The following is a 13,073-nucleotide window of genomic DNA, read 5'->3' as shown; positions in this document are numbered from 1 at the left end:
CGCATAGCAGATGGGGCAGTGATTCTTTTTGATATCCACCTAGGCAACAGTGAGGATCCGTATACACGCGTTTCCAAGATGGTTGTAAATCTTTTGAGAGATGTAAGCCCAGCCGATATTCTTTAACCACTTAAGCGCTGATGACGAGCTCAGCTCGTCATCAGTTGCGCCGCTCGCACGCTGATGACGAGCTGAGCTCGTCATGTAACGCAGCTTTTTTAAAAAAGCTGCGCAGCGCGAAAAAAGCCGCCGCACGCATGCGGATATATCTCTTCTTTAGCATTATGCTAAAATGACTTTCTAAGTATGCCTGGGGTTTTATCAAGGAATATGAATTAATCACTGTCCACCCATGTCGGTGCTTGAAGATTGCTGATTTATCTTCCAGGAAGGACTTCCATTTGGCAGCATTATTTGTTATTTTGTCAAAGCTAGCTCTATCTGGGATGGTATCCCATGTCGATTGAATTTCTAACTCCCTCAAGGATTTGCTCAGGTAAGCTCCCCAAACACTTAAGGTGGTTTGCTTCATCTGATTTTCAATTTCTTTCCAACACAGGCTGTCTAGTGAACCTTGTGCCTACAGGCGTAATTTATGGCATAGTTTCACAAAGCTATTCATGCCCCGAAACTTCTGGTTCCGCAGCCCGAATTCCAAACGAACCTGTGCCGGCGAGGCTGATTTTTGAAGGTTAAAAACTGCTTTGTATACCTTTGTTTGAAGATTGTTTAACAGCTCAGCCTCTTTTCCACACCAGGTAACCAGAGCATATGACAGAGTGGATAAAGTTTGTGAGGCCATCACCTTCAAAAGATGCATGTAGTTTGGGCAATCCAATTTTTTATTCAAAAGCCTGCACGCATAGATCAAGGAATGTGTTTTCGCCTTTAGGTCCAATTTCTGTTCTTTGTGGGTCAATCCTCGCCCCAACTTACGACCTAATTATTTATAAGACTTTTCCTCTTTTATTGGTGAACCTTTTGCGTACCATTTAAAGTTCAATTTTTTGGGGCCCACTAAACGTACCACCTTAGTTTTCTCTTTGTTCAGATCCAAGTTTTCATGCTCTAGATAGGTAACAAGGTTGTTGATCATTCTTTGAAGACCTATGGGTGTTTGGCTCAGCACCACAATATCGTCGGCATATTGTAGAAAAGGAATCGGACTATTTGCCAGGTTCGGTGGATGACCTTCCTCTACCTGCATGTATTTGACCATGTCTGCCATATATAGGTTGAATAAACTGGGGGCCAGGACGCAGCCTTGTTTTAAACAATGTTGTGTTTTAATTTCGGCAGTAATACTGCGACCATCGCCCAGTTTTACTCTTGCCCATGTTTCGCTGTATAAACTTCTTATTGCATCCAGTATTTTCCTCGGCAGCCCCCATGATCATAATTTTTCCCATAAACGGTTCCGATTCACCCTGTCAAAAGCTGCTTTCAGATCTATAAAGCATGCGAACAGTCTGGTCTTCTTTTTTTCTGCTTTTTCTGTTAGGAGCGCTAAAGATGTCAGATTTGTTAATGTGCTTGTCCCTGGCCTAAAACCCGTTTGGAACGTGGGAATTATATTTGTTTCCTCCATCCAATCTTGAAGGTGCATCAATAAGCATGATCCATATAATTTCGCCTCCACGTCGATCAATAATATCAGCCTGTAATTACCCGGCTCATTATGATCACCCTGCTTAAAAATCGGATGGATTATATTCCCTTTCCAGGATTTAGGCATTTTGTTTTGGTTATAGATCTGATTAAAAAGGGGTGTTAGATGTTCTGCCCAGAAATCAGGTGAGTGCTTAAAGAGGGCATTTGGAAGCCCATTTGGGCCTGCCGCGCCCTCTGTTTTTATATGGTACTCTCTTCTCTATCACTCCACTGTACACCACTACACTCAACGTTATTTCACTCTACACCACTGCACAGTATGCTACTCCACTGTATGCACTCCACTCTATACCACTACAGTGTATGCTAGTCCACTCTACACCACTCCACTCTATGCCACTCAACTATATGTTGCTCCACTGAAAGCTCTCACACTGTACGCCACTACAGACTACCCCACTACACTCTACCCTGCACTACTCTACAACACTCTGCTCTATGGTGTTCCACTCTATACCATGCCACTTCACTGTACACCACTCCACTGTATGCTATTCCACTCTTCACCACTCCACTGTATGCCACTCAACTCTACTCCACTGCACACCACTCCACTCTATACCCCTTCACTATACGCTGTTCCACTGTATGCTACTACACTGTACCTGACTCCACTCCATTCTATCCTACTCGACTCCACGCCAATCTGCTGTACGGTATTCCACTCTATGCTACTCCACTCTACCCCACTCCGAGTCCACACCTCGCCACTCCACTGTACGCTATTCCACACTGCGCCACTCCATTCTACCACACTACTCTCTATGCCACTGCACTCTACACCACTCCACTGTATGCCACTCCAATCTGCACTATTATACTCTACCGCAATCCACTCTATGCCAATCTACTCTTCTCTACTCACCTATAAGCTGTTCCTCTGTACGGCACTCCACTATATACCACTCCATTCTACTCTACTCTACTCCTCCCCACTACCCTACACTCTGTCCCACTGTACTCTATGCTATTCCGCTCTAAGGCACTCCACTCTATGCCACTCCAGTCTACTCCACTCACTGTATCCTACTACACCCTTATGCTACTCCACTCTACACTTTTCCACTGTGCACAACTCCACCCTACACTATTTCACTGTGCGCAACTCCACTCTAAAACACTCCACTCTGCACTAATCCACTCTACACCACCCAACACTATGACAATGCACTGTACACTACTCCACTATATGCTATTCCATTCTACACCACTCCACTGTATGCCATGCCACACTGTGCTATTCCACTGTATGCCACTAGACTTTACCTAATTCTACTGTATGCCACTCCACTCTATGCAACTCCACTGTATGCTATTCCACGGTACTCCACTCCACTTTAACCAACACCTCTCTGCTCTACAACACTCCACTGTATGTTTTTCCACTCTGCCCCACTCCACTGTATGGCACTCCACTCTGCGCAACTCCACTGTACACAACTCCACTCAACACCACTTCAATATACGTTATTCCACTGTATGCAACTACACTCCATGCCACTCAACTCTATGCTATTTGACTTTATGCTACTCCAATCTATCCCCCTCCAATCTATGTCGCTCGGCTGTATGCTGTTCCAATGTATGCCACCCCATTGTATGCCACTCAACTCTACCCCAATTCACTGTACGCTATTCCAATCCACGCCACTCCACTCTATTCCACTCTAATCATCACCTCTCCCATGTATGCCAGCCCACTTTATTCTGCTCCACTCTACATTGTTTCAATATACACCACTTTGTAGTACACTACTTCACTGTACACCATTCTACTCTACCCCACTCTACTCTACACCAACCCACTTTCTACTGCTCCACTGTACGGCATGCACTGGATGCCTCCATATAGTCTATGCCACCCCAGTCAACACCATTCACCTCTACTCTATACCCCTATGTGCTACTCCAGGGTATGTAACTCCTCTGTACGCTTTTCAGCTGTATGCCACTCCACTGTACCACAATTCATTGTTTACCACTCTGCTGTACGCTATTCCACTGTTTGTAACTCCACTCTATTCCACTACACTCTGCACAATTCCACTTAAATCTATGCTATTCAATTGTATGCAACTCCACTCTATATCACTATGCTCTACGCTATTCCACTCTATGCTACTCCACTCTACGCCTCTCCAGTCTATGCCACCCCAGTGTATGCTATTGCACTCTACATCAATACACTCTAAGCTACAGCACTGTACACCACTCCACTATATGCCACTCCACTTTAAGACACTCCACTGCACGCTATTACCCTATTACAGTGCATACCTCTCCACTGTATGCCACTACAGTCTACGCCACTACAGTGTATGCCACTTTACTCTATGCTACTCCACTCTACTCTATTCCAGTGTACACAATCCAGTCTAAACCACTCCACTCCACTCTACGCTTTTCCAATGTATGCCACTCTACTCTACACCACTCTAAAAAGTATAATTTTTACTAATCTCCACCAAAATAGGTTGAAAGCAAAAATATCATTACTTTTAAATATATTCCAAAAATCCCCCCAAATATTCATAAAATGTATCCAATATTACAGAGATCCATCGAACCAATCCAAAGTATCAACAATCCATTAAAAAAGCGTTTTAAAAAATAACCCTCCCTTAAACCCAAAAAAACAGGGAAATCAAAATAAAAAATATTGGTTTATTAGAAACAAGAACAGATTTAAAAAATGCTAAATCCAAATTCCCATAGGACACATATAAGACAGACTGTACAGAAAAACCTACAAAGTGAAAAAATAAAGAACCCACAAAAAAACAGTACAATCTGGTTTATTAGAAACAAGAACAGATTTAAAAAAATGCTAAATCCAAATTCTCATAGGACACATATAGGATAGACTGTACAGCAAAACCTACAAAGTGAAAAATAAAGAACCCACAAAAAAACGATGAACAGCAGAACTTTCCTGTGACCTGACTCCCGGAAAATAGACTAAAAATGACACAAGTAGAATACAAAATAGAAGTTACCACTACAGAAAATGGCTGCTAAACACAACAACAAAAAGTCTATTATCTCCCTATAGAAAAGAATGGGGAAATTATTTAAAAATGTTTAAAAAATGTTTTGAAAATCATCCCCAAAAAATCTTAAGGATGTAAAATCTGGTATGAAATGTTAAAAATGTAAAGTATGAATTAAATAGTAGTGTAAATATATATAATTACTTAATATATACTAAACAATGTTTTGTACAAATTATTTGAAAGAATATGTATATGACACAACTGAATTAATGTTAAAAAATCTAAACAATTGAAAAAAGAGGAAAACATACAACATGCAATACTATTTAAATGTGATTCACATAGTTTATTTATTCATAAAACTGTATTAAACATTGTTTTATTCATCAATATATAAATGTTTATATAACTATAACTATATATGTTAAAAAGTGTAAAATATATACATTAAATAAACTTTGAAAAATTAAGAAAAATTTAAAAATGTGGTACATATATTTATTTTATCAAAATATGTAAATTATAATGCTATTAATTACAAATATACAACTAACTACTATGTTAAGTATCTTTCTAAACATCAACCATACTAATTAAATAACATAAATTACTCCTAATAGATAGAAATCTTAATCTTCATAATTACTTTATTGTGACTATTACAGTCATAAAAGCACATATAAATTAAAACAGACAAAAATGCATTTTCCATAACAGTGCACAATAAGATCTCGTGGTGACAGCGGCATATGTAAGGATACTGAAATGTCATTAATTATTGATAGCAGAAACCTTTTTAAATAAAAAATAGTTTTAAAAATATAATTTAAGATAAAAACTTTAAGAAGATAATTAAACATATCATATAATTCTTTAAAATACTCCAGAGTAATTGTAGATAATTTAGGCGATCACAGTTAGCTAAGTATCTATTTTCAACAAGTACCTTCGTTTGAGCCACACTGCTTGGAGAAATTTAGAGATTACAACCACATACACTGGATCTGTATCTGATTTTAAAACCCTATAGAATGCAAGGTAATCCCTAATACCCAAGTTTCTACATAATTGTACAACCCATATAGACCTCGCCTGTTTGTATGCCGGGCAGAAGAACAGTACATGGATTTTTGTTTCCTCCGCAACTAGGCATCCAGGGCAGAAATGACAGGTCACGTCTAACCACTTATTAGTTATTGCAAAAAGTAGAAGGGTCCCATATCGAAATTGGAGAAACAGCCTCCTTGGGGTGTATTGAGTCTAGGACTTGCTCAAATTGATAGTGTGCCGTAAAGTCCAAAAACCATTGCGTTGCTCTGGTCGCCAGAATTAAACTAGTCAAATTAAAATCTCTTAATTCTTTAGCTGAGGTTTTTTTTGGGGTGGCAGGGCAGGACTCTTCAGGGGTTGCCGATAGGTCCTCCCTACCAATAGCATGAAAAGAGTCCCTCACGAAAGAGAGCCACGGTATACTACCCACGGCCCCCAATGACAATAGTAGCGCCTTGAGTTCCTCCCTATAGTGTCTCAACTCGGGTGTACTCCATAGCCATCGCCAATAAAGCAATGGTCGGCTCGAGATTAAGTCCACCACTGGGAGGATACCCAGATCCATCCTGAGGGGTACCAAGGGAGTGTTTGTTGACAAGGCCGTAATGCTTCTAATAACCTTGTTTTCAGTGAGGGTCAGTGCTTTTTTTGAACTATGGCACCAAAGTTCAGCCCCATAGAGAGAAGCCGATTGCGCTTGTACTTTATATATTTCTAGGGCTGGGCTAATAACCTTAAGAGAGCAACCCTTCTGAACTTTCAATAATCCCCCTACTGCCTGGGTAAGCTTTAAATTAGCCTTATCAATTTGGGGGCCCCGCCCCATCTTATCATTCAGGGTTAGGCCCAGATATTCAAAGATATGGACACGCTCCAGGGCGATATCGTCCATTATTGGGTGCGGGTAAGTAGTCGGTTTGGCATTAAAGACCATGTATTTTGTTTTGTTTATATTAACCACAAGTTTTCTCCTTTTGCAAAACTGGCTGAATTCCTTTAGGACTCGCTGTATCCCCATAGGCGACTTCAAGAGGAGCAGGGTATCAGCCGCAAACATTAATGCAGGAAATTTGCGGGATGATATTTTTGGAGAGTCCAAGTCCTTCACAGCGAGTAGATCTTCAATTAAGCCGTTTAGGAAGAGTGAAAAGAGGGTTGGCGCGAGCACACAGCCCTGCCTCACCCCCTTATCAACGGGGAAGGGCGCTGTCAATCGGGAGTCTTTACCATATCTTACTCTGACATACGTACACTAGTGGAAGCGTTTGAGTTGAAAACAAAGATAGGGTGGTACCCCCATGGCCAGTAGGATACTCCATAACTGGTCACGGTTGACCATATCAAACGCAGATTTTCAAATCCACGAAGGTAAGATAAAGACTCCCACCTTCCAAAACCACGTGCTTCCAGTATACCAACTGCAGCCTGAATAGCTGGTCCACAGTTGAGGTCTTTGCTCTAAAGCCAGCTTGGAGCGGGGTTAATATATCACGGTCTTCAATCCAATCATGTAATCTCCCTATTAGTACCCTCCCAAATAGTTTTTGAGAACCATCGATAAGGCTAATTGGCCGATAATTAGATGGTTCAATCGGGGATCCTTTTTTGTAAATTGGAACAATTTCCGCACCAGCCCATTTAGGCGGCGCTGGAAGGCCATCCAGGATTGCATTGAATAGTAATAATAGATCAGGATCCCAGACCCCATGTTCACTTTTAAATAGATCGCCCGGGATTCTATCCAATCCTGGGGTTTTATTGGGTTGCAGCTTAGCTAAAGCAGATATCACCTCTCCCATAGTACATGGGGGTGCTTCACAAAGTGTTTCAAGGTTAAGACTACAATCTGGAGTTTTGTTGACACTTATATTAACGTAAGAACTTGAATATAGTTCCTTGAAGTATGAGTGCCAGGCATCCTCATCAATGTTCGGATCAAGAGTGGTTCTACCTTTCGCTGTCCCGGAGTGAACCAAATTCCAAAAACTTCTACCATCTTTTAGATCTAAGGCCTTCTTGATCTCCTGCCATCTGTCTATTTCCCACTCAGACTTAGCATTTACAATTATTTTCTTATAGGCCGCCCTAGCTTCCCTAATGCAAAGGCTATCAGCCCCTTTTAATGAAGTCAACAAAGCTAGTTTCGCCTCCTTACAAGCTTTCGAGTACCAAGATCTTTCGTCACCACCAGATTTATATTTGGTAGGACCACTTTTAAAGAAGAAATCCGCTACAACAAGGGTCATGTCTTGATGTATTTTGCCCAAGTCGCTATCAAGTCCAGACTGAGCTAGATTCTCTGCAGCAACACTTGCTCTCTCTAGCAAAGGTATAATGGCCACATACAATTTTGACATTATTTCTGTTGATTGATTTACCTTGGACCATCTAATCCGTCTCCCTCCCTCTGCAACAACCAGGTTATTTTGGTACGGCTCCTTAGGGTCACTACCTGAACCCCCCCCCCACTGAAAATCCACCTCCATGACTAGGGGATTGTGGTCACTTTCACTGCATTCTTCTACGGAAAAGTCCACCACATTATGCCATATCTCTACACTAGTCAGAATATAGTCGATAACCGTGGCCTGTTCAAACCTGTTAAAGGTCGGACGCCCAGGATTATCGCCAGGAAACCGACCGTTGCAGGCCCTTAGGGAAAAAGTCAAGGTTAGGGAAGTCAACTGCAGAGCTAGAGGAGTCCATCGACTAATAGGATACACATTAGGTGCCGGAATTGACCAAGTAATTTACAACAAGGGGTGGTGATGGACAGAGTCTCTGAATTAAGCAGAGTACTCTCACCCAGTCAAGAGATCAGGGCTAGATCCAACACCGTTTTTTAGCTCATTGCACCATTCCAGTTTCAGAACCTGGCTGTATGCAAATTAGTCTGTCCCTGGCCCAGTGCATCATGGGAACAGGGCAGACCAGACTACAAAAGCCAATTCTTACACTGGGAAGGAAATAAGCTTCCGGGGACCGGTTTCTGCCATTTCAGGCATCTTCGGCCCGGCTTGCTTGAATCCTGATGGTGCAATGAGCAAGGGACTCACATCTGAGTATACCCTTCCACGCTTAGGGTGGACAAAATAATTTACAACAAGGGGTGGTGATGGACAGAGTCTCTGAATTAAGCAGAGTACTCTCACCCAGTCAAGAGATCAGGGCTAGATCCAACACCGTTTTTTAGCTCATTGCACCATCCCAGTTTCAGAACCTGGCTGTATGCAAATTAGTCTGTCCCTGGCCCAGTGCATCATGGGAACAGGGCAGACCAGACTACAAAAGCCAATTCTTACACTGGGAAGGAAACAAGCTTCCGGGGACCAGTTTCTGCCATTTCAGGCGTCTTCGGCCCGGCTTGCTTGAATCCTGATGGTGCAATGAGCAAGGGACTCACATCTGAGTATACCCTTCCACGCTTAGGGTGGACAAAATAATTTACAACAAGGGGTGGTGATGGACAGAGTCTCTGAATTAAGCAGAGTACTCTCACCCAGTCAAGAGATCAGGGCTAGATCCAACACCGTTTTTTAGCTCATTGCACCATCCCAGTTTCAGAACCTGGCTGTATGCAAATTAGTCTGTCCCTGGCCCAGTGCATCATGGGAACAGGGCAGACCAGACTACAAAAGCCAATTCTTACACTGGGAAGGAAATAAGCTTCCGGGGACCGGTTTCTGCCATTTCAGGCATCTTCGGCCCGGCTTGCTTGAATCCTGATGGTGCAATGAGCAAGGGCCTCACATCTGAGTATACCCTTCCACGCTTAGGGTGGACAAAATAATTTACAACAAGGGGTGGTGATGGACAGAGTCTCTGAATTAAGCAGAGTACTCTCACCCAGTCAAGAGATCAGGGCTAGATCCAACACCGTTTTTTAGCTCATTGCACCATCCCAGTTTCAGAACCTGGCTGTATGCAAATTAGTCTGTCCCTGGCCCAGTGCATCATGGGAACAGGGCAGACCAGACTACAAAAGCCAATTCTTACACTGGGAAGGAAACAAGCTTTCGGGGACCGGTTTCTGCCATTTCAGGCGTCTTCGGCCCGGCTTGCTTGAATCCTGATGGTGCAATGAGCGAGGGACTCACATCTGAGTATACCCTTCCACGCTTAGGGTGGACAAAATAATTTACAACAAGGGGTGGTGATGGACAGAGTCTCTGAATTAAGCAGAGTACTCTCACCCAGTCAAGAGATCAGGGCTAGATCCAACACCGTTTTTTAGCTCATTGCACCATCCCAGTTTCAGAACCTGGCTGTATGCAAATTAGTCTGTCCCTGGCCCAGTGCATCATGGGAACAGGGCAGACCAGACTACAAAAGCCAATTCTTACACTGGGAAGGAAACAAGCTTCCGGGGACCGGTTTCTGCCATTTCAGGCGTCTTCAGCCCGGCTTGCTTGAATCCTGATGGTGCAATGAGCAAGGGACTCACATCTGAGGAAGCTTGTTTCCTTCCCAGTGTAAGAATTGGCTTTTGTAGTTTGGTTTGCCCTGTTCCCAACATGCACTGGGACAGGAACAGACTAATTTGCATTCAGCCAGGTTCTGAAACTGGGATGGTGCAATGAGCTAAAAAACGGTGTTGGATCTAGCCCTGATCTTTTGACTGGGTGAGAGTATTCTGCTTAATTCAGAGACTCTGTCCCTCACCACCCCTTGTTGTAAATATTTTTGTCCACCCTAAGCGTGGAAGGGTATACTCAGACATGAGTCCCTTGCTCATTGCACCATCAGGATTCAAGCAAGCCGGGCCGAAGACGGCTGTCATACCAGAAACCGGTCCCCGGAAGCTTGTTTCCTTCCCAGTGTAAGAATTGGCTTTTGTAGTTTGGTTTGCCCTGTTCCCAACATGCACTGGGACAGGAACAGACTAATTTGCATACAGCCAGGTTCTGAAACTGGGATGGTGCAATGAGCTAAAAAACGGTGTTGGATCTAGCCCTGATCTTTTGACTGGGTGAGAGTATTCTGCTTAATTCAGAGACTCTGTCCCTCACCACCCCTTGTTGTAAATATTTTTGTCCACCCTAAGCATGGAAGGGTATACTCAGACATGAGTCCCTTGCTCATTGCACCATCAGGATTCAAGCAAGCCGGGCCGAAGACGGCTGTAATGTAAATGTAAATGTAAATGTAATGTAATGTAATGTAAATGTAAATGTAAATGTAAATGTAAATGTAAATGTGTTGGACTTGTAAAGCGCACAGCTGCCCGTAAGCGTCCCGGCGCTAGAGACCGCTGGGGAACCCGTCCTGGCTTTCTCTGTGAGATGGTCCCTTCTGGGTATCTCCAAGGTGAAACCAGGCATCCCCGGCGTCTGTGGGGGGCCGTTGTAGAGATGAGGCAAGCTTAATGCCCAGAGTTGCCGAGTGTGATCCCTGGTTAGAGTAGGCACCGAGGCGAGAATTTTCGAGTCTGTTGACCCTGGTCCACGACCCTGCCGCGTAATGCCAGAAACCGGTCCCCGGAAGCTTGTTTCCTTCCCAGTGTAAGAATTGGCTTTTGTAGTTTGGTTTGCCCTGTTCCCAACATGCACTGGGACAGGAACAGACTAATTTGCATACAGCCAGGTTCTGAAACTGGGATGGTGCAATGAGCTAAAAAACGGTGTTGGATCTAGCCCTGATCTTTTGACTGGGTGAGAGTATTCTGCTTAATTCAGAGACTCTGTCCCTCACCACCCCTTGTTGTAAATATTTTTGTCCACCCTAAGCGTGGAAGGGTATACTCAGACATGAGTCCCTTGCTCATTGCACCATCAGGATTCAAGCAAGCCGGGCCGAAGATGGCTGTAATGCCAGAAACCGGTCCCCGGAAGCTTGTTTCCTTCCCAGTGTAAGAATTGGCTTTTGTAGTTTGGTTTGCCCTGTTCCCAACATGCACTGGGACAGGAACAGACTAATTTGCATACAGCCAGGTTCTGAAACTGGGATGGTGCAATGAGCTAAAAAACGGTGTTGGATCTAGCCCTGATATTTTGACTGGGTGAGAGTATTCTGCTTAATTCAGAGACTCTGTCCCTCACCACCCCTTGTTGTAAATATTTTTGTCCACCCTAAGCGTGGAAGGGTATACGCAGACATGAGTCCCTTGCTCATTGCACCATCAGGATTCAAGCAAGCCGGGCCGAAGACGGCTGTAATGCCAGAAACCTGTCCCCGGAAGCTTGTTTCCTTCCCAGTGTAAGAATTGGCTTTTGTAGTTTGGTTTGCCCTGTTCCCAACATGCACTGGGACAGGAACAGACTAATTTGCATACAGCCAGGTTCTGAAACTGGGATGGTGCAATGAGCTAAAAAACGGTGTTGGATCTAGCCCTGATCTTTTGACTGGGTGAGAGTATTCTGCTTAATTCAGAGACTCTGTCCCTCACCACCCCTTGTTGTAAATATTTTTGTCCACCCTAAGCGTGGAAGTGTATACTCAGACATGAGTCCCTTGCTCATTGCACCATCAGGATTCAAGCAAGCCGGGCCGAAGACGGCTGTAATGCCAGAAACCGGTCCCCGGAAGCTTGTTTCCTTCCCAGTGTAAGAATTGGCTTTTGTAGTTTGGTTTGCCCTGTTCCCAACATGCACTGGGACAGGAACAGACTAATTTGCATACAGCCAGGTTCTGAAACTGGGATGGTGCAATGAGCTAAAAAACGGTGTTGGATCTAGCCCTGATATTTTGACTGGGTGAGAGTATTCTGCTTAATTCAGAGACTCTGTCCCTCACCACCCCTTGTTGTAAATATTTTTGTCCACCCTAAGCGTGGAAGGGTATACTCAGACATGAGTCCCTTGCTCATTGCACCATCAGGATTCAAGCAAGCCGGGCCGAAGACGGCTCTAATGCCAGAAACCGGTCCCCGGAAGCTTGTTTCCTTCCCAGTGTAAGAATTGGCTTTTGTAGTTTGGTTTGCCCTGTTCCCAACATGCACTGGGACAGGAACAGACTAATTTGCATAAAGCCAGGTTCTGAAACTGGTATGGTGCAATGAGCTAAAAAACGGTGTTGGATCTAGCCCTGATCTTTTGACTGGGTGAGAGTATTCTGCTTAATTCAGAGACTCTGTCCCTCACCACCCCTTGTTGTAAATATTTTTGTCCACCCTAAGCGTGGAAGGGTATACTCAGACATGAGTCCCTTGCTCATTGCACCATCAGGATTCAAGCAAGCCGGGCCGAAGACGGCTGTAATGCCAGAAACCGGTCCCCGGAAGCTTGTTTCCTTCCCAGTGTAAGAATTGGCTTTTGTAGTTTGGTTTGCCCTGTTCCCAACATGCACTGGGACAGGAACAGACTAATTTGCATACAGCCAGGTTCTGAAACTGGGATGGTGCAATGAGCTAAAAAACGGTGT

The sequence above is a fragment of the Lissotriton helveticus genome, chromosome 2_1, assembly GCF_964261635.1.
Source record: "Lissotriton helveticus chromosome 2_1, aLisHel1.1, whole genome shotgun sequence".
In the NCBI taxonomy this organism is placed as follows: Eukaryota; Metazoa; Chordata; class Amphibia; order Caudata; family Salamandridae; genus Lissotriton; species Lissotriton helveticus.
This window is presented reverse-complemented; position numbering follows the sequence as displayed.